Source organism: Symphalangus syndactylus, chromosome X (assembly GCF_028878055.3).
Source record: "Symphalangus syndactylus isolate Jambi chromosome X, NHGRI_mSymSyn1-v2.1_pri, whole genome shotgun sequence".
Classification (NCBI taxonomy): Eukaryota; Metazoa; Chordata; class Mammalia; order Primates; family Hylobatidae; genus Symphalangus; species Symphalangus syndactylus.
Genome location: NC_072447.2, coordinates 61,133,410 through 61,154,815, shown reverse-complemented (window position 1 = coordinate 61,154,815; position 21,406 = coordinate 61,133,410). Strand labels below are relative to the sequence as shown.

At 45.8% G+C, this 21,406-nt stretch overlaps 2 protein-coding genes and 1 non-coding gene across 4 annotated transcripts in view; all 3 read right to left on the bottom strand.

Annotated features, from left to right (window-relative positions):
* Window positions 1-21,406, bottom strand: part of LOC129475042 (zinc finger protein 674-like) — a 981,285-nt gene that overhangs the window by 28,553 nt on the left and 931,326 nt on the right.
* The window catches only part of LOC129475056 (zinc finger protein 157-like), a 47,300-nt gene that overhangs the window by 17,594 nt on the left and 8,300 nt on the right, over window positions 1-21,406 (bottom strand). The window lies entirely within an intron of this gene.
* On the bottom strand, window positions 6,736-6,864 carry LOC129476597 (small nucleolar RNA SNORA11). The gene has a single exon (XR_008655022.1). It is a non-coding gene; the product is annotated as a small nucleolar RNA SNORA11 (small nucleolar RNA).

Sequence of the window (21,406 nt, the reverse complement as noted above, 5' to 3'; positions counted from 1 at the left end):
AGGAGTGTGAGCAATGCCTGGGCAACATGGCGATGCCTCCACACCTGTAACCCCAGCATTTTGGGAGGCCAAGGTGGACGGATAGGTTGAGCCCAGGAGTTCAAGACCAGCCTGGGCAACATGGTGAGACCCCGTCTCTACCAACAAAAATACAAAAAATTAGCTGGACATGGTGGTGTGCTCCTGTAGTCCCAGCTACTTGGGAGGCTGAGGTGGGAGGATCACTTGAGCCTGGGAAGTCAAGGCTGCAGTGAGCTGAGATCACACCACTGTACTCCATCCAGCCTGAGCAATAGAATGAGATCCTGCCAAAAAAAAAGAACAAAACAGCCGGGCGCGGTGGCTCACGCTTGTAATCCCAGCACTTTGGGAGGCCGAGGCGGGCGGATCACGAGGTCAGGAGATCGAGACCACGGTGAAACCCCGTCTCTACTAAAAAATACAAAAAATTAGCCGGGCGTGGTGGCGGGCGCCTGTAGTCCCAGCTACTCGGAGAGGCTGAGGCAGGAGAATGGCGTGAACCCGGGAGGCGGAGCTTGCAGTGAGCCGAGACTGCACCACTGCACTCCAGCCTGGGCGACAAAGCGAGACTCTGTCTCAAAAAAAAAAAAAAAAAAAGAACAAAACAAACAAACAAACAAACAAAACACTGCTGAGGAGGGCTCAGAAGGAAGGAAGTAACACAACTAAGAAAGCTTCTATCATCTTACAGAATACAAACATCATCCTGCACAAAATGTTGGAAATATGAGTGTTAAAGGTGCTTCTAGTTTTGACTCAGAAGGAAATGAGGAACATGGTATTGGAAACTAGATGAAAAACCATCCTTGTTATATAATGGCAGAAAACTTAACAGAATTTTATTCTGGAAATACCCAGAGGTACTTTCCACACAAATACTTTGGTATTTATTTAGCTGAGAGATTTTCGAGCAACGTGTTTGAAGGGGCGGCCTGGTTTTTTCTTACAGCTTTCAGAAAAATGTGAGACAAGAGATACATTGAGTAAGAAACTGTTAAGCAAAAAGGAACCAGCACTTGATGATTTGGGAGATTCTCAGCCTATCCAGATTGTAAAAGATGCTAAAATTAGAAAATTCACTGTTGGCCAGGTGCAGTGGCTCATGCCTATAATCCCAGCACTGTAGGAGGCCAAGGTGGGAGGATCACTTGAGCTCAAGAGTTCGAGGGGCCAGGTGCGGTGGCTCATGCCTGTAATCCCATCACTTTGGGAGTCCAAGGTGGGCAGATCACGAGGTCAGGAGATCGAGACCATCCTGGCTAACATGGTGAAACCCTGTCTCTACTAAAAATACAAAAAAATTAGCTAGGCGTGGTGGCAGGTGCCTGTAGTCCCAGCTACTCGGGAGGCTGAGGCAGGAGAATGGCGTGAATCTGGGAGATGGAGCTTGCAGTGAGCCGAGATCGCGCCACTGCACTTCAGCCTGGGCAACAGTGCGAGACCTCATCTCAAAAAAAAAGAAAAAGAGTTCGAGACCAGCCTGGGCAACAAAGTGAGACCCCCATCTCTACAAAAAATAAACAGAATTAGCTAAGTGCCTGACTGGGGTTGGAACTTTGAGCCCCATACTCAACCTCCTGGGAGGGGAGAGTGGCTGAAGGTTGACTTGATCACCAGTGGTCAATGATTTAATGGTTTGATCACTCCAGCCTGGGCGACAGAGCAAGACTTTGTCTAAAAAAAAAAAGGGGGTGGAGTGGGGATGGCAGCTCACGCCGGTAGTCCCAGCTATTCGGGAGGCTGAGACAGGAGGATAGCTGGGCTGGAGCCCAGGAGGTTGAGGCTGCAGTGAACTGTGATCATGCCACTACACTGTAGCCTGGACGACAGTGAAACCTTGTCTCAAAAAGAAAAAAAAAAGAAAATTCACTGTTGGGAAAGGATGCTTTTTGTGATACTCAAGGATCCGATGACCCCATTTCAGCAGAATCAGGAATAGAAATGAGATTATCCAAGAAAGCTCTGTGGACGGCCTTCTTGTCTAATAGGAACACACACAGGAGAGTGACAAGGCTTTTGGGAATGTTATACCAGTACAAACACTGCCAGCTTAAACAGAAAGAAACAGAGAAAAGACAAAATGACAGAAGGCTGTCAGACTTCCAAAACTTTACAGGCAGGAAATGGGCTGATCGAACTATCTGGTTATAAGCATGTGCTACCTGCAACAAAAAGGAAGAATGACTCCAAGGGCAGAACCGCAGGTGCAGAGGCATGGGCGAGGCAGAGGCCAAGAGAGCAGAGCAACAGGAGATTTTTTTTTTTTTTTTTGAGACAGAGTCTTGCTCTATCCCCCAGGCTGGAGTGCAGTGGCAGGATCTCGGCTCACTGCAACCTCCGACTCCCAGGTTCAAGCGACTCTCCTGCCTCAGCCTCCCGAGAAGCTGGGATTACAGGCATGCGCCACCATGCCTGGCTAATTTTTGTATTTTTAATAGAGACGGGGTTTCACCATGTTGGCCAGGCTGGTCTCAAACTCCTGACCTCAGGGATCCACCTGCCTCGGCCTCCCAAAGTGCTAGAATTACAGGCGTGAGCCACCATGCCCAGCCTCAACAGGGGATACTTTTCAGGCCTTAATCTAACGATATTTTCCCTACTGGCTTTCAAACTTGATTGGGACCAGTGAACCCTTTATGACTTCCAATTTCTGCCTTTTAGAATGGGAATATCTATCCTATGCCTGTCCCACCATTGTAGTTTTGGAAACAGATAACTTCTTTTCCAGTTTCACAGATCCACAGGCAGAAACTGATGACGTAACGCATTAAGACTTTTGGGTATGCTGGGATGGGATGAATGTATTTTGCATGTGGGATGGACATAAATTTGGAGGCTAGAGGACAAACTATAGTGGGTTGAATGGTGCACTCCCCCAAAAGATATATCCACATCCTAACACCCGGGCACAGTGAATGTTACCTGGGTATTATTTGGAAAAAGGATCTCTGCAGATGTAGTTAAGGATCTGAGCTGAGATCATTCTGGATTAACTGGGTAGCCCCTAAATTCAATGACAAGTGTCTTTTTCCAGAAGAGGAGAGGGGAATGATGCTATACTTCCAGGGAACCATTCAGGTCGCCATCACAGTGGCCAAGAGTAGCATCACAGTTGTCATAGTGTCATGGCAGCTGATGATAAACAGCCCACACAGATGGCTGCAGGTTAGGAAGATGACAAAGTGACAGAAGCATCCTCAAACAGTTCTGTTGCTATTAAAATCAATACAGGTTCAGGGCCGGGCACGGTGGCTCACGCCTGTAATCCCAGCACTTTGGGAGGCCCAGGCAGGTGGATCATGAGCTCAGGAGATCAAGACCATCCTGGCTAACACAGTGAAACCCCGTCTCTACTAAAAATACAAAAAATTAGCTGGGCATGGTGGCGGGTGCCTGTAGTCCCAGCTACTTAGGAGGCTGAGGCAGAAGAATGGCGTGAACCTGGGAAGTGGAGCTTGTGGTGAGCTGAGATTGCACCACTGCATTCCAGCCTGGACGACAGAGCGAGATTCCCTCTCAAAAAAAAAAAAAAAAAAAAAAAAAAAATCAGTACAGGTTCAGTATCCCCAATCCAAAAATCCAAAATCTTGGCCAGGCGCAGTGGCTCATGCCTGTAATCCCAGCACTTTGGGAGGCCAAGGCAAGTGGATCACCTGAGGTCAGGAGTTCAAGACCAGCCTGGCCAACACGGTGAAACCCAGTCTCTACTAAAAATACAAAATTAGCTGGGTATGGTGGCACATGCCTGTAGTCCCAGCTACTCAGGAGGCTGAGACAGGGGAATTGCTTGAACCCAGGAGGCAGAGGTTGCAGTGAGCCGAGATCGTGCCACTGCACTCCAGCCTGGGCAAGACAGAACAAGACTCTGTCTTTTTCCAGAAGAGGAGAGGGAGGAAAAAATCCAAAATCTGAAATGCTCCAAAACACAAAACCTTTCGAGCACCAACATCATGCTCAAAGGAAATGCTCATTAAAGCATTTTGGATTCAGATTTTCAGATTAGGGATCCCGAATCAGTGAATATAACTCAAACGTTCCAAAATAAGAAAAAAAATCCAAAACACTTCTGGTCCCAAGTATTTCAGATAAGAGAGTAAACCAAAAGATGCACTAACTAAAAATTGAAACATGAGTTGCAAATGGGAGCCAGGCAGAAAGTTTAGTCACTGTTTCATCCCTCATTTGAACCCAGTAACACTTTGGAAAACTTTCAGTGCAGAAATGTTGAGTTTTGTGATACACCACCTACCTCTCCTGACACAAAGTCATATATATTAAACAAGAGGAAACAGATCAGGGCATGTCATTGCCTCAAAGGGAGCTTAGAGGAAGGTCAAATCAAAGACCTACCAAGAACCTCACTGTCAGAGTGAACAGACTAAGACTAAGCAAAATACTTGAAAAGGTAAGTGGAAGAACAAAGAGATCAAGAGGGAAATTGAGAAGGAAAACTGAAAGAGAAATGCCGTATATAAAAAGAAACAAGAACAATTGACAAAAAGAATGTAAGAACAAAGAAACAGGAAAGGCAGAATATAGGGCAGCTGAAAGACATATGAAACAGACAACTGCATGGAATCACGCAGAGTGTTGCTCATTTCACAAAGACCAGGAGAGAGAGAGGAGATAGAGACAGAGAGAGAGAGAGAGAGAGAGACATAGAGAGAAGCTGCCAAAGCTGCTGCTCTGCTAAAAACAGGCAGAAATGGAATTCAAGAGGAAAACTTTTTTTCTTTTGAGATGGAGTTTCGCTCTTGTTGCCCAGGCTGGCGTGCAATGGCGCAATCTGGGCTCACTGCAACCTCCACCTCCCAGATTCAAGTGATTCTCTTGCCTCAGCCTCCTGAGTAGCTGGGATTACAGGCATGCACCACACCCAGCTAATTTTGTATTTTTAGTACAGATGGGGTTTCTCCATGTTGGTGAGGCTGGTCTCGAACTCCTGACCTCAGGTCATCCACCCACCTTGGCCTCCCAAAGTGCTGGGCATTTTGTGCGGGCATGAGCCACTGTGCCCGGCCCAAGAGGAAATCTTATGCAAGACAAAGAAGCACTACTGCAGTCATTCAATTCTGTCTTTTTGATGGTTCTCCCTTCACAAATCAGTTTCCCTTTGGAAGCTCCTTAAGAAGCAGCACAGCAGTTTGAGGCACAGATAGGAAGACTGACTATATCCAAGGTATGCTCATCCCGTGGGGACACTGGATCCCTGTTGGGAACAATACTTTATCCATTCCTAGTCATCTGGATATTGACTAGCACTTCCTTATTTAGTAATGCTCCTCCCACACAGGCTTCTTTGAGAACAAAATCATCAGAAAACTCAAACTGTGCATCATCTACCAACTCAGAAAAAAATAGAACCAGCCAGAAAAAGAGTGCTGGAAAAGCATGAAGACATCAAAAAGGAAGGGAAGATAGACTGAAGATTCAAGAGGATGGTAAAGATGAAAACACGTGGAATGCAAATTCTACTCAGAGGTAGCAAGACAAGTGCAGTACAATATGCAATAACCACTGCTTCCTGTTATTTTTCTTTGAGACAGAGTCTCGCTCTGTCGCCCAGGCTGGAGTGCAGTGGCATGATCTTGAGTCACTGCAGCCCCGACCTTCTGGGCTCAAGCAATACTCCTACCTCAGCCTCCCAAGTAGCTGGTACTACAGGCATGTGCCACTACACCCAGCTAATTTTTGTATTTTTAGTAGAGACAGGGTTTTGCCAAGTTGGCCAGGCTGGTCTCAAACTCCTGACCTCAAGTGATCCGCCCACCTCGGCCTCCCAAAGTGCTGGGATTACAGGCGTGAGCCACTGTGCCCACCCTTCATCCTGTAGTTTTTTAAATCTTACTTAAAAACTGAATGAGACCAAGGAGGGAGGATCACTTAAGCCCAGGAGTTCGAGACCAGACTGGGGAACATAGGGAGACCCCCTATCTACAAGAAATTAAAAAATTAGCCAGGCATGGTGACATGCGCCTGTAGTCTCAGCTAGTCGAGAGGCTGAGGTGGGAAGATCTGCTTGAGTTTGGGAGATTGAGGCTGCAGTGAGCTGTGATCAGGCCACTGCACTTGAGCCTGGCCAGCAGAGCAAGGCTCTGTCTTGAAAAAAAAATTAATGGTTCCCAGCTACTTGGAAGGCTGAGGCAGGAGAATCGCTAGAATCCAGGAGTCAGAGGTCGCAGTGAACTGAGATCTGCCATTGCACTCCAGCCTGGGCGACACAGCAAGACTGTCTCAAAAAAAAAAAAAAAAAAGAAAAAAAATTAATGAAAAAAATCTTCTCAAAAAGACAGCCACAGAAGACCTGTAATATCACTTATGACAAGGTTGTAATTGAAAATATTGTTTCTGGCCGGGTGTGGTGGTTCACACCTGTACTCCCAGCACGTTGGGAGGCTGAGGGCGGATGGATCACTTGAGGTCAGGAGTTCGAGACCAGCCCGGACAACATAGTAAAACCCTGTCTCTACTAAAAATACAAAAATTAGCCAGGTGTGGTGGTGCGCACCTGTAATCCCAGCTACTCAAGAGGCTCAGGCAAGAGAATTGCTTGAACCTGGGAGGTGGAGGTTGCAGTGAGCTGAGATCACACCGCTGCACTCCAGCCTGGACAAAAGAGCAAGACTCCATCTCAAAAAAAAAAAAAAAAAAAAAGAAAAGAAAATATTGTTTACATCATCCGTATGAAGATTTAACAAAAGATTTCTTTTTTTCACATGTGGGGCATTTGTTCATAGAGAGGTCACAAGTTTTGTGCCCCTCGTCACAATGACCCCAGATTCCTATTGGGTGTGTTGTAAACAGAAGAAGCATTCTTCAGGCCCTCTGCTCTGAGCACACCCCAGAAGATTTCTTGACACTCAAGTATTAGGAACTGCCGCATGCAATGGCTCACACCTGTAATCCCACCAACTCAGGAGGCTAAGGCAGGAGGAGTGCTTGAGGCCAGGAGTTCGAGACTAGCCTGGACAACATAGTGAGACTCTGTCTCTACAAAAAAAAAAAATTAAAAAATTAGCCAGGCATGTTGGTGTGCGCCTGTGGTCCCAGCTATTCGGGAGACTCAGGTGGAAGACTCTGACTGAAAAAAAAAAAAACACACACACATAGCCAGGTACAGTGGCTCAGGCCTGGAATCCCAGGACTTTGGGAGGTTGAGGCGGGAGGATGACTTGAGCTCAGGAGTTCAGGACCAGCCAGGGCAACATAGACCTCATCTCTACTAAAAATCAAAAAAATTAGCTGGGCGTGATGACAAGCACCTGTAGTCCCTGCTACTCAGGAGGCTTAGGTGGGAGGATCACTTGAGTGCAGTAGTTTGAGACTGCAATGAGCTATGATTGTGCCACTGCACTCCAGCCTGGGAGATGAAGCAAGACCCTGTCTCTAAGAAAATAATAATAATAAAGTAATAAAAAAATTAAGTATCAGGAACTCTCCACTATAAAGGAATTATTGATTCCTCTGTAGAAGCATTGTAATTCTTTTTTTTTTTTTTTTTTTTTGAGACAGAGTCTTGCTCTGTCACCCAGGCTGGAGTACAGTGGCACAATCTCAGCTCACTGCAAACTCTGCCTCCTGTGTTCAGGTGATTCTCCTGCCTCAGCCTTCCAAGTAGCTGGGATTACAGGCATGTGCCACCACGCCTGGCTAATTTTTGTATTTTTAGTAGAGATGGGGGTTTCACTACATTGGCCAGGCTGGTCTGGAACTCCTGAGACCACCTCAGCCTCCCAAAGTGCTGAGATTACAAGTGTGAGCCACCGCGCTCGACTGAGGCATTGTAATTCTTGATTGCAGTTCCTGCTCTGCTGTGTCTTCCTAGAATATACAGATTAAGCAAGACTTCAGGACCAGGCATGGTGGCTCACGCCTGTAATCCCAGCACTTTGGGAGGCTGGGATGGGCAGATCACTTGAGCTCAGGAGTTCAAGACCACCCTGACCAATATGGTGAAACCCCGTCTACTAAAAATACAAAAATCAGGCTGGGCATGGTGGCTCATGCCTGTAATCCCAGCACTTTGGAAGGCCAAGGTGGGCAGATCACCTGAGGTCGGGAGTTCAAGACTAGCCTGACCAACATGGGGAAACCCCCGTCTCTACTAAAAATACAAAACTAGCCGGGCATGGTGGTGCATGCCTGTAATCCCAGGCTACTTGGGAGGCTGAGGCAGGAGAATCACTTGAATCTGGGAGGCGGAGGTTGCAGTGAGCGTAGATCGCGCCACTGCACTCCAGCCTGGGCAACAAGAGCGAAACTCCGACTCAAAAAAAAAAAAAAAAAAAATTAGCAGGGCATGGTGGTGCACGCCTGTAGTCCCAGCTACTTTGGATGCTGAGGGACAAAATCGCTTGAAGAGAGGTTGCAGTGAGCCAAGATCACACCACTGCACTCCAGCCTGGGCAACAGAGTGAGACTCCATCTCAAAAAAAAACAAAAACAAAAACAAAAATAAAAAGACTGCAAAGTTTTCTTGTTCAGTAGGCTCAGTAGGATTGCTGACAGGCATGCCTACTTTCTAAAACTTGTATTGATATTTTCTTCTTTTTTTCTTCCTTTTATTCTAATACGTATTTATTTATACTTAGAAGCATCCTAAAATACACAGGAAACAAAGGCAACAAGCAAATAAATAACAAATAAATAAAGGGCAAATTGGGAGCCAGGCAGGGTGGCTCACGCCTATAATCCCAGCACTTCCGGACGCCGAAATGGGCAGATCACTTGAGGTCCAGAGTTCAAGACCAGCCTGGCCAACATGGTGAAACTCCATCTCTACTAAAAATACAAAAATTAGCCGGGTGTGATGGTGCACGCCTCTGGTCCCAGCTACTTGGGAGGCTGACGCAGGAGAATTGCTTGAACCTGGGAGGCAAAGGTTGCAGCAAGCCGAGATCACACCACTGCACTCCAACCTAGTGACAGAGCAAGACTCCATCTCAAAAAAAAAAAAAAAAAGTCACATACTGTATAATTTCATTTATATAACACTCGTGAAACGACAACATTCTAGAGATAGAGAACAGATTAGTGTCGGGGTTAGGAACCTGGAGGGGATAGATGGCAGGCACAAGGGTAGCAGGTGTGGTTGTGAAAGGGCAGCAGGGGACATCCTGGGGTTGTGTTAATGGCCACATCCTGGTTGTGATATTGTGCTATTGTTCTGGAAGGTGTTACCATTGGAGGAAACTGGATAAAGCACACATAGGATCTCTCTGTATTATTCCTATAATTGCATGGGAATCGATACTGATCTCAAAATCAAAGTTTAATTTTTAAAAATGCATAGCTCACCTAGGATGGTTGTATAACTGCTTTAGACTGTGGCTACGCAGAAGTAACCAGAGAGTGTCGAGAACAAGGTCAGGTAGGAAGGAATCTCCTGGACACAGAAGAGAGCAAGCAAGAACATGGTGGTGGGAGCCATGCTGCCTGGGTTCGAATCTTGGCTCTGACTCACGTTCGTGCTGTTACTCTGGCTAAGTTACTACCTTCCTCTGAGCCTCAGTCTTGTCATCTGTGAAATTTGGGTGAATTCATACGTGCAATCACGGCCGGGTGCAGTGGCTCACACCTGTAATCCCAGCACTTTGGGAGGCCGAGGCAGGTGGATCACCTGAGGTCAGGAGTTTGAGACCAGCCTGGCCAACATGGTGAAATCCTGTCTCTACTAAAAATACAAAAATTAGCTGGGCATGCTGGCGCGCACCTGTAATCCCAGCTACTCAGGAGGCTTAAGCAGAAGAACGGCTTGAACCCGGGAGGCGGAGGTTGCAGTGAGCCAAGATCGTGCCACTGCAGTTCAGGCTAGGCAACATGAGCAAGACTCTGTCTCAAACACACACACACACACACACACACACACACGCACGCACATACACACGTGGAATTGCTTAGGGCAGCACCTGATACAGAGCTAGCACTCAAGAGTTTGTTATTCTTTCTATCATTTCACCTAGGAAGGGTGTGCTCAACTGGAAATGCTAGGTGGACTTAGAGTAACACTGTAAAATCGATCATGTGAATATTTAGCTCATGAGAATCTCTCTTTTCATGCTCTGGGGTAACTAATATATATTCCATATACTCACTTGTAGGACTATTCAGATCTGCTGCGGTAATCATTATTCCAATTTATGTGATGAGAAGAATATAAATTTGTAAATACTTAAATACCATTATTTAATTAAATCTTCAAAGAATTATGAAAGGCAAAGAAGGAACCTTCTCAACTGAATAACACTAAAGTGATCACAAGTAAATGCTAAACATAATCCTAAACTGGGTCCTTTTGCTATAATGGACGCCATTGGGACATCCAAACACGATGCAGTCCATTCGCCTTGGAACTACCATCCACAAACCAAGCATCTTTTTGTTGGTCAGTTGAGAGCTGGAGCATTGTCCAATCGATGATAGAACCGACCAGCTCCTCCTCCATCAGTCCCGGCGGAAAAGAGTCTACCTGGTTGTGAAAACCGCTAATTCCACACTCCCCTGGCAGCATATTCTTGTACGAACCATTTCCATGTAATTATGGAACTCCTCTGGGCACTGCACTCCCTATTGGAGCGTTACACCATCACCCAAGACATCATGGATATTTTAGGTTTCAAAATTATTTTATGTCCTTCAATCATAAGGGCACTTTCAATTAATGTCTAATCCAAGCTCAACTGGAAATTCTCTAGTCCAAAGTCCCAGGTTACCACTAGGAGGCGCTCTTAGGCTTTTGCCATAAGCACCGGTCTCTGCTCCACAAAGGGCTATTGTACAGATAATCTGTCTGTGCGGCACCCCAGGTTCTATTCTATACTTCGTGGGCTTGGAAAATCTTACTGGTTCCCATTTAGCATGTCCAAGTAATACTGGTTGAAGGGTGAATTTACAATACTAGAGAGGGGAAACATTCCACAGTCAGATACAATTTCAATCTCCATAATACACTGAGGTAAAAGAGATGCAACCATTTCAAATAAAGCCTGTTCAAATCTACAAATTTTCCAAACTTTCACCTTAATCCCATCAACCCTTACATTCCCCCACTGGGATTTCATCAACAGGTTTGAGTGTCACAATACTAGTTAGGGGAAGTATTCCCTGTCAGTCATAATATCCATTCCCATAAAACATTCAGCAAAAACCTGTTTATTTTTATTTTTTAAAAAAAACTTATTTATTTATTTGAGACTTTGTCTCGCTCTGTCGCCTAGGCTGGAGTGCAGTGGCGCGATCTTGGCTCACTGCAGCTTCCCCCTCCCAGGCTCAAGCGATTCTCCTGCCTCAGCCTCCCGAGAAGCTGGGACTACAGGCACATGTCACCACACCCAGCTGATTTTTTTTTTTAATTTTCAGTAGAGACACGGTTTCACCATGTTAGCCAGGCTTGTCTCGAACTCCTGACCTCAAGTGATCCACCCGCCTCGGCCTCCCAAAGTGGTGGGATTACAGGGGTGAGCAACCGCACCCAGCCACAAAGCCTGTTTAAACACATTCCAATTTTCACCCAAATGTACACCTTAATCCTATCAACTGTTACATTTCTATATTCTCCCAATCTAGTTGTAGCCCGTGTTACAGCTTCACTAACGGATTTTGGTACCTTCGTGTATGAGGCTTCCATGTAAAGGAGTCCCAGAAAGTTCTCTTTTCCTCCCATTTTACCCAGAAACTTCTCTTCACCACCCACTTTATGTGCATAAAGCTTTGGGTCCCCATCCCGGGGTGGAGCCAAAGAACCTTCGCCCTTGGTCTTTTTTTTTTTTTTTTTTCTGAGACAGAGTCTCGCTCTGTCCCCCAGGCCGGAGTGCAGTGGTGCGATCATGGCTTACTGTAGGCTTGACCTCCCCAGCTCAAGTGATCCTCCCACCTCAGCTTCACAAGCAGCTGGAATTACAGGCATGAGTGCACCACCATGCTCAGCTAACTTTTTTTTTTTTTTTTTTTTGTAGAGCTGGGATTTCGCTATGTTTCCTAGGCTGGTTTTGAATTCCTGGGCTCAAACAATCCACCTGTCTCAGCCTCCCAAAGTGCTGGAATTACAGGTGTGAGCTACCAAACAAAGCCCAGCCATCTCATTTCTTTTTTTTTTTTTTTTTTTTGAGACTGAGTCCCTCTCTGTCACCCAGGCTGGAGTGCAGTGGTGTGATCTCAGCTCACTGCAACCTCTGCCTCCTGGGTTCAAGCAATTCTCCTGCCCCAGCCTCCCGAGTAGCTGGGACTACAGGCGCCCGCCACCGCACCTGGCTAATTTTTTTGTATTTTTTAGTAGAGATGGGGTTTCACCATATTGGCCAGGCTGGTCTCGAACTCCTGACCTTGTGATCTGCCCACCTCGGCCTCCCAAAGTGCTGGGATTACAGGCGTGAGCCACTGCGCCCGGCCATCCCATTTCTTAATAGCCACTGAGAGATTTCCACGTTGCTGGTAGATTTGACCCTTCCCTAGTCTTCTCCCCATTTTCACGTTAACTTAATATTTTCATTAGCAGCTGTGGGATCCCTGAAGGGAAGGTGAGGCAGCAAATTCAATGAGGCTTTTGGGACTACTGCTGTATTTTGCAGCTGTAGGTTTACATGGGTTGCCTATGCAAAAAGACCCCTTAATCACAGCTGAATATGGCCTGGGTAACGGGCATATTCAGCAGGTGAATATCATAGGCACCATAAAGCCAGTCCCACATGGCCTGCATATGAAGCATATCAGCTGCTTCATCGGGGTGCTCCTCTTGGCATATGTTACACAGTCCTGTACTTCGGGTTGTAAAGGAAAATAATCTCAGGACTCCAAAATCATTAAGCCAAAGGGTGTTAGGCAAACCTGTTTCACATTTTATTCCCAAATAAGATAGCTATAAACAAACAAAAAAAAAGGCTACATGCCTCCCTCACAATTTGCCCACAAGAAAAGACCTTGTGGGCCTCAAGATCTTTACCTTAAGATGTTCTGGGCCGGGTGCGGTGGCTCACGCCTGTAATCCCAGCACTTTCGGAGGCCGATGCGGGTGGATCATGAGGTCAGGAGTCTGAGACAAGCCTGACCAACATGGTAAAACCCCGTCTCTACTGAAAATACAAAAATTAGCTGGGCATGGTGGCGCATGCCTGTAATCCCAGCTACTCGGAGGCTGAGGCAGGAGAATCGCTTGAACCCGGGAGACAGAGGTTGCAGTGAGCCGAGATCACGCCACTGCACTCCAGCCTGGGCAACAGAGCGAGACTGCGTGTCAAAAAAAAAAAAAAAAGTTCTGTTGAATTTCACCCTGGCAACGTAAATTCATAGCTTATCTTCACAGGTGCAGGACGACAAAGGACAGACAGGACTCAATGTCCTCCCTCTGCTCACCTGAGACAAATGGATATCTGATTGCTTCCTCTGCCCTGTTGTTTCATTAGGCAGACTATTCTATCCCCTCTCACATGTAAATTATGTATTCAGTGAAAAGCTGATCAAAGACCCAAGAGAAAGCAACCTTTTGTCTCTTATCTACCTATGACCTGGAAGCCCCCACTTCAAGTTGTCCCGCCTTTCCGAACTGAATCAGTGGACATCTAACACATACCTTGGGCACCTGTTCTCAGTATCTCCTGAGTGCTGGTTTGGAATAAGTCTTTTCAAATATTTTACAGAATTTGACTTTTTCCGCTGACAGGGTAAACACACTTTACAATGGCTTTGAGCAAGTCTGGCATGCTAGGTCTTCCCTCATGAATAACTTCGTGTGTTTTTGTGTGTCTGGCTCAAGTACAGCCATCTGTGATTGGTCACTATGAGCTGTGGGCCCTGCATCAACCCAGACATGCTCTTCCACTCTACAGCATTCAAAATCAAACATACTACCCCTATCATTTAGCTACTCTCACAATCCATTTCAGTAAAGGATTTTCTGGCACTAGTAAGTGATTATAGTAAAGTCACAGGATACAGGCTTAATAAAATCAATTGTTTTCCTATATACCCGAAATGAACAATTGATATTTAAAATTAAAAACATAACACCATTTACGTTAGCACCAAAAAGATAAAATATACATAAACCTAACAAAATATGTAGAAGACATACATGAGGAAAATCAAACAAAATTTGACATGAAATATATCAGAATATATAAGTAAACAGAGAGATATTGTATGTTTATTGACAGAAATGTTAGAGTAATTAGGTAGTTATGTTAGGTAGTTAGACATGAGCAGAGCAGGAGAGCACTCCCTTCAAACCCCACCAGGAGGTGATGGTCAGGCAGTTGTTAAAACTGTCTCTCTAAAATAATTGCTCCCTGCTCCTCCTCCTGCTCTTCCTCCTGCTCCTCCTCCTCCTGCTCCTCTTCCTCCTCCTGCTCCTCCTCCTCCTGCTGCTTCTCCTCCTCCTGCTGCTTCTCCTCCTCCTGCTCCTCCTCCTCCTGCTCCTCCTCCTCCTGCTCCTCCTCCTCCTGCTCTTCCTCCTCCTGCTCTTCCTCCTCCTCCTCCTGCTCCTCCTACTCCTCCTTCTCTTTCTCCTTCTCCTCCTGCTCCTCCTCATCCTGCTCTTCCTCCTTCTCTTTCTCCTCCTCCTCCTGCTCCTCCTCCTCCTGCTGCTCCTCCTCCTTCTTTTTCTCCTCCTCCTCCTGCTCCTCCTTTTCTTTCTCCTCCTCCTCCTGTTCCTCCTCCTTCTCTTTCTCCTCCTCCTGCTCCTCCTTCTCTTTCTCCTCCTCCTGCTCCTCTTCCTCCTCTTTCTCCTCCTCCTTTATCTCCTGCTCATCCTCCTCCTCCTGCTTCTATTCCTCCTTAAAAAAAAAGAAAAAAATAATAAAAAATAAAAATAATAATTGGTTGCAGCTGGTGCCAGGGAACGGCAGTCTCTCAATAGATACCAAAAAACCTGAAACTGGTGATCAGCAGCTTCCCAATAAGATCTCAGGAGTTGGGCCAGTGGGCTCAAGGCATGCGCACTACGATGCAAAATGGCCGAGTTTAACTGGTATATAACCTTCTTTTAGGAACACTCCGCTGGTAAGGGAAAAACTCCTCAAGTGAGCATGCATACAACTTCAGTAACCACAATGCGCATGCGGCCCCTTCCCAAGCGCTGACAAGCCACAGCACATGCAGACGGCCCACCCCAAGGTAAGAATCAAAGGAGGAGTAATATAGACCCAGGAAGCATAAAACCCCAAGTCAAAGGTCAAACCGCACATTTGATCTCTGAAGTCGCCTGCTTGGCCCTCTTCCAAGTGTAGTTTGCTTCCTTTCATCCTTGCTCTAAAGCTTTTTAATAAACTTTCACTACTGCTCTAAAACTTGCCCTGGTCTCTCACTCTGTCTTATGCCCCTCAAATTCTTTCTTCTGAGGAGGCAAGAATTGAGGTTGCTGCAGACCCGTATGGATTCTCTGCTGCTAAACGGAACACTCAATACTGTTAACATGTCAATTGTCCCCACCTTGATCAGGAGATTCAACATAATTCCAATCAAATTCCCACCAAACTATTTTGTGGCTATCAACAAACTGATTCTAAAGTTTATATGGAAAGGCAAAAATCCAAAATAGTCAACATAGTACTAAACAAGAACAAAGTCAGAGGACTGAGACTACCCAACTTCATGACTTACTATAAAACTAGAGTAATCAAGACAGAGGTATTGGTGAAAGAATAGGCAAATAGATCAATGAAACAGAATGGAGACCCTAGAAATATATATACACACAAAAGCAGTCAACTGATCATTGACAAAGGAGCAAAAGAAATTCGGTGAAGAAATAAGTCTTTTCAACAAATGGTGCTGGAACAACTGGACATCCATATGCAAAAAAAAAAAAAAAGAATCTAGACACAGTCCTTATATGTTTCACAAAAATTAACTCAAAACTGGGAGGCCAAGGCAGTGGATCACTTGAGATCAGGAGTTCAATACCAACCTGGCCAATATGGTGAAACCCCATCTCTACTAAAAATACAAAAATTAGTCGGCTGTGGTGGTGTGCATCTGTAGTCCCATCTGCTCCAGGGGCTGAGGCAGAATTGCTTGAACCCAGGTGGCAGAGGTTGCAGTGAGCCAAGATCGCACCACTGCACTCCAGCCTGGGTGACAAAGGCTGGAGTGCAGACCCTGTCTCAAAAAAAAAAAAAAAATTAACTCAAAATGGATTATAGACCTCTATGTAAAATGAAAAACTATAAAATTTCTATAACAAGAAAATCCAAGTAACCTTGGGTTTGGTGATGAGTTTTTAAATACAATACCAGCCAAGTGCAGTGGCTCATGCCTGTAATCACAGCACTTTGGGAGGCTGAAGTGGGTGGATCGCTTGAGCCCAGGAGTTCAAGACCAGCCTGGGCAACCTAGTGAGACCCCATCTCTATAAAAATATATATGTATATGAATACAACACCAAAAGTACGACCTGTGAAAGAAAAAAAACCAGTACGGTGTAAATTATTAAAATTAGAAATTTCTCTTCTGTGAAAGACGCTGATGACAGAATAGACAAGCTACAGACTGGGAGAAAATATTTGCAAAACACTTATCTCATAAAGGACTTGTATTGAAACCACCGGTGTAAAATTATAATGAGAAAATTATTACAGCGAAAGAGATCCAACCTAAACCAACTCCATCTTGCTTCTAACCTCCAAACTATCCTTGTTCATTCCTGGGCACAGACCAAACTAACTTTGAGAGGAACTTAGTTTTGTTTTTTGAGACAGAGTCTGGCACTGTCGCCCAGGCTGGAGTGCAGTGGCACGATCTCGGCTCACTGCTACCTCCGCTTCCTGGGTTCAAGCGATTCTCCTGCCTCAGCCTCCCAAGTAGCTGGGATTACAGGTGCAGACCACCACGCCCGGCTAATTTTTATATTTTTGTAGAGATGAGGTTTCACCATGTTGGCCAGGCTGGTCTCAAACTTCTGACCTCAGGTGATCTGCCTGCGTCGGCCTAAATGCTGGGATTACAGGCATGAGCCACCGCGCCCAGCGTGAGAGGAACTTGGCTTATAGTTTAACGTTGAAACAAAGAGGATAACAGCCCTTTCCCAAAACAAAGCCCCTTCCTGCCTGGGGACTAGACTGCCTTTGTAGGACTAAGAAATTAGCCACAAGATTAGAAATAATGATTTAGGAGTCATGCAACTAGAGGCTACAAGATTCTGACTCTAGCCAAATTGTTCCTGGGAATAACATCACAATTGTAAAACCTAAGATTAGTGCTTGAGATATTTTGCAGACTCTGCACTTAATTGATCAGTTGGCACCACCCAGATCCATAAACTGGCTCATCTGGTCTTGTGGCCCCCACCCAGGCACTGACTCAGCACAAGAGGACAGCTTCAACTCCTATGATTTGATCCATGACCTGACCAATCAGCGCTTCTAACTCACTGGCCCCTACCCGCCAAATTATCCTTAAAAACTCTGATCCCCAACTTTTCAGGGAGACTGATTTGAGTAATAATAAACATTCCAGTCTCCCATACAGCTGGCTCTGCGTGAATTACTCTTTCTCTAGTGCAGTTCCCCTGTCTTGATAAATCAGCTCTGTCTAGGCGGCGGGCAAGGGGAACCCATTGGGAGGTTACAGTATCCAAAACATACAAAGAACTATTAAACTCAACAAGAAGAAAACAAACTACTCAATTAAAAAGTGGGCAAAAGATCTGAAAAGATAACCTCATCAAAGACATTCAGATGGTAAATAAGCATATAAAAAGGTCCTCAACATCATGTCACTAGAGAATTGCAAATTAAAACAAGGAGATAGGACCACACACCTATTAGAATTTTTTTTTTTTAAAAAAAAAGGCTGGGCACGGTGGCTCACACCTGTAATCCTAGCACTTTGGGAGGCTGAGGTGGGAGGATCATTTGAGGCCAGGAGTTCAAGACCAGCCTGGGCAACATGGTGAAACTCTGTCTCTACTAAAAATACAAAAATTAGCCAGGCGTGATGGTACATGCTTGTAGTCCCAGCTACTCTTGGGAGGTTGAGGTGGGAGGATCACCTGAACCCGGAGAGGTTGAGGCTACAGCGAGCTGTGATCATACCACTGCACTGTCTCAAAATAATTAATTAATTAAAAAGCTGACAATACCAAATGCTGGTGTAACCACCCAATGGGTTCACCTTGCCTGTTGCCCAGACAGAGCAGATTTATTAAGATAGAGAAATTGCAATAGAGAAAGAGTAATTCACACAGAGTAATTCACAAAGACCCGGAGTTGTATTAATACTCAAATCAGTCTCCCCGAGCATTTGGGGATCAGAGTTTTTAAAGGATAATTTGGTGGGGTGGGGGGTAGGGGAGAGCCAGTGTAAGCCAGGAGTGCTGATTGGTCAGGTCAAAGATGAATCCGTAGGGAATCGAAGCTGTCTTCTTGTGCTGAGTCAGTTCCTGGGTGGGGGCCACAAGATCAGATGAGCCAGTTTATCGATCTGGGTGTTGCCAGCTGATCCATCAGGTCCAGGGTCTGCAAAATATCTCAAGCACTGATCTTAGGAGCAGTTTAGAGAGGGTCAGAATCTTGTAGTCTCCGGCTGCATGACTCCTAAACCATAATTTCTAGTCTGGTGGCTAATTTGTTATTCCTACAAAGGCAATCTAGTCCCCAGGCAAGCAGGGGATTTGCCTTGGGAAAAGCCTGTTACGGTCTTTGTTTTAAACTATAAACTAAGTTCCTCCCTAAGTTAGTTCAGCCTGTGCTCAGGAATGAACAAGGACAGCTCGGAGGTTTGAAGAAAGATGGGGTTGATTAGATTAGATCTGTTTCACTGTCTCAGTTACAATTTTGCAGTGGTGGCTTCATTGGTGAAGATGTGGAGTAACAGTAATATTCATTGCTGGTGGGAATGCAAAATGATGAAAAACTTGGGAAGACAGTTGGGCAGTTTCTCTTTTTTTTTTATTATTATTTTTATTTATTTATTTTTTTGAGACGGAGTCTCGCTCTGTCGCCCGGGCTGGAGTGCAGTGGCGCGATCTCGGCTCACTGCAAGCTCCGCCTCCCGGGTTCACGCCATTCTCCTGCCTCAGCCTCTCCGAGTAGCTGGGACTACAGGCGCCTGCCACCACGCCCGGCTGATTTTTTGTATTTTTAGTAGAGACGGGGGTTTCATCGTGGTCTCGATCTCCTGACCTCGTGATCCGCCCGCCTCGGCCTCCCAAAGTGCTGGGATTACAAGCGTGAGCCACCGCGCCCGGCCTTTTTTTTTTTTTTTTTTTTTTTTTGAGACGGAGTTTCACTCTTGTTGCCCTACTTGGAGTACAATGACGCGATCGTGGCTCACTGCAACCTCTGCCTCTCAGGTTCAAGCCATTCGCCTGCCTCAGCCTCTCAAGTAGCTGGGATTACAGATACCTGCCACCACACCCAGCTAATTTTTTGTATTTGTAGTAGAGACGGGGTTTCACCATGTTGGCCAGGCTGGTCTCGAACTCCTGACCTCAGGTGATCCACCCGCCTCAGCCTCCCAAAGTGCTGGGATTATAGGTGTGAGCCATCGCGCCCTGCCTGGGCAGTTTCTTATAAAGTTTATAAAGCTTATATGACATAGCAATTATGCTCCTAGTTATTTAGCCAATTGAGTTCAAAACATGTTCACACAAAAATCTGCACATGAATGTTCATAGTCGCTTTTTTCATCATTGCTAAAACCTACAAACAATGAAAGTGCCCTTCGGTAGGTGAAGGAATAAGCAAACTGTGGTACTTCCAATTCATGGAACTATCAAACCACAAAAAAACATGGAGGAACCTTAAATACAAATTGCTAAGTGAAAGAAGCCAGTTTGAAAAGACTACATACTACATAATTCCAACTACATGACATTTTAGAAAAGGCAAAACTAGACCTGACATAATAGCTCACACCTGTAAATCTCAGCGCTTTGGGAGGCTGAGGTGGGCAAATTACTTGAGCCCAGGAGTTCAAGACCACACTGGGCAACATGGTAAAACCGTGTCTCTATAAAAAATACTGAAAATTAGCCAGACATGGTGGCATGTGCCTGTGGTCCTAACTACCCAGGAGGCTGAGATGGGAGGATCACCTGAGCCTGGGAGGTGGAGGCTGCAGTGAGCAGCCACACCACGGCACTCCAGCCTGGGCAACAGAGTGAGGTACTGTGTCAAAAAAAGAAAGGCAAAACTACAAAGACAGTAAAAAATGAGATAGCGGTTCGGGCAGAGGAAAGGCAGGATGAATCGCTGAAGCACAGGTGAAACGGAATGAAACTGTATGAAGCTGCACTGGTGGATATATGTCATGATCTATTTGCCAAAACCCCTATGTACAACACAAAGCAGTGAGCCTTACTGTAAACTGTAGGCTATAATTAATAGTAATATATCACTATCGGTTCATTAATTTTTACAAATGTACCACACTAATGCAAGATGTGAATAACAGGGAAAACTGCCCCAGCTGTGGGGGGGGTTGAGGCGGTGACAGCATATGGAATTATAGGTACTATCTTAACTTTTCTGTACCTCTAAAACTGTATTAAAAATGATTGTCGGCCAGGCACGGTGGCTCACGCCTATAATCCCAGCACTTTGGGAGGCCGAGGTGGGTGGATCACGAGTCAGGAGTTCAAGGCCAGCCTGGCCAACGTGGTGAAACCCTGTCTCTACTAAAAATACAAAAATTAGCCGGGCATGGTGGCGCACACCTGTAATCCCAGCTACTCGGGAGGCTGAGGCAGGAGAATTACTTGAACCCAGGAGGCAGAGGTTGCAGTGAGCCAAGATCACGCCACTGCACCCCAGCCTGGGTGACAGAGCAAGACTCTGTCTAAAAAAAAAAAAAAAAAAAAAAAAAAAAGATTGTCAGCCGGGCTCAGGGCTCATGCCTGTAATCCCAGAACTTTGGGAGGCTGAGGCAGGCGGATCACCTGAGGTCAGGAGCTTGAGACCAACCTGGCCAACATGGTGAAACCCCGTGTCTACTAAAAATACAAAGAAATTAGCCGGGCATGGTGGCTGGTGCCTGTAATCCCAGCTACTTGGGAGGCTGAGGCAGAAGAATTGCTTGAACCTGGGAGGCAGGGGTGGCAGTGAGCCGAGATTGCACCACTGCACTCCACTCCAGCCTGGGTGACAGATCGAGACTCCATCTCACAAAAAAAAAAAAAAAAAAAAAAAAAAAAGATTGCTGGGCATGGTGGCTCACGCCTGTAATCCTAGCATTTTGGGAGGCCAAGGCGGGTGGATCACCTGAGGTCAGGAGTTGGAGACCAGTCTGGCCAACATGGTGAAACCCTGTCTCTACTAAAAATACAAAAAATTAGCAGAGTGTGGTGTTGGGCACCTGTAATCCCAGCTACTCGGGAGGCTAAGGCATGAGAATCGCTTGGGCCAGGGAGGCAGAGGTTGCAGTGAGCCAAGATCATGTCACTGCACTCCAGCCT